At 39.6% G+C, this 1036-nt stretch overlaps 2 non-coding genes across 2 annotated transcripts; both read left to right on the forward strand.

Annotated features, from left to right (window-relative positions):
* Positions 1 to 510: 510 nt before the first annotated feature.
* Positions 511 to 583, forward strand: trnav-cac (transfer RNA valine (anticodon CAC)). The gene has a single exon. It is a non-coding gene; the product is annotated as a tRNA-Val (tRNA).
* Positions 584 to 760: 177 nt separating this feature from the next.
* trnav-uac (transfer RNA valine (anticodon UAC)) lies at positions 761 to 833 on the forward strand. Its single transcript has one exon. It is a non-coding gene; the product is annotated as a tRNA-Val (tRNA).
* The last annotated feature ends 203 nt before the right edge of the window (positions 834 to 1036 follow it).

Genomic DNA, 1036 nt, shown 5'->3' on the forward strand with positions numbered 1-1036 from the left:
AGTTACTTCCAGCGGTTTCTTTCTAATTCCGCAGTGGTTGAGCAGCGGACTGCGCATGTTACAGTCTAATTAACTTTTGCATGTCATTTATTTCCTCAAGATAAACTGCCGGCTCCTCAAATGGATTAACACAACATTGCATTCTCTTTAGTTTTCTCTGGTCTGTAATGGAGACTTGAATTTAACGCACATTTCAACCAAAGGTTTGTAATGCGCTTCCTAACCATTTTTTATTTGTAAGTATTGATTTTATTTTTTAGCCATTTAGCCAAGTCTCTGTAGAACCATTTGTCTCTGCTAATGACATCTTCAATACATTTTTTGATCCCAGGCTTAGTTTATGGACTGTAATGTGAAATTAGGCACAAGTATAAGTTTGACAGTTTGTTCACCAAGTTACTGTGCTCTCTGAGAGGATCTGTAAGTATTTGACATTGTTCCATGCCCATTGTTGACGTTAGTCTCTAACAAAATGTGGATCATCTACCAGGAACACTGCAGAGAGCATGAGTTTCTGTAGTGTAGTGGTTATCACGTTTGCTTCACACGCAAAAAGTCTCTGGTTCGAAACCAGACAGAAACAGATTTTGCATGTTCTATTCATCACAGGTGTTTACTAAAGGTCAACAAGGGTCTGTGGTGTCATGGTCTGTACTCTGAATCCAGGCACCTGAGTGCAAACCTCAGTTGAAATTTTCATGCGTTGCATCTCACATCATCAAATTTGGAACCTAAAACTGAAACAAAGCAGAGAAGTTCAGTTCCTGTAGTGTAGTGGTTATCATGTTTGCTTTACACGCAAAAGGTCTCTGGTTCGAAACCAGACAGAAACAGATTTTGCATGTTCTATTCATCACAGGTGTTTACTAAAGGGCAACAAGGGCTCTGTGGTGTCATGGTCTGTACTCTGAATCCAGACATCTGGATTCAGAGTACTGAGTGCAAACCTCAGTTGAAATTTTCATGCGTTGCATCTCACATCACCAACTTTAGAACCTCAAACTGAAACAAAGCAGATTAGTTCAGTGGTTATCAT

The sequence above is a fragment of the Poecilia latipinna genome, unplaced genomic scaffold (assembly GCF_001443285.1).
Source record: "Poecilia latipinna isolate Pla-1442-1.1 unplaced genomic scaffold, P_latipinna-1.0 Scaffold9062, whole genome shotgun sequence".
Taxonomy (NCBI): domain Eukaryota; kingdom Metazoa; phylum Chordata; class Actinopteri; order Cyprinodontiformes; family Poeciliidae; genus Poecilia; species Poecilia latipinna.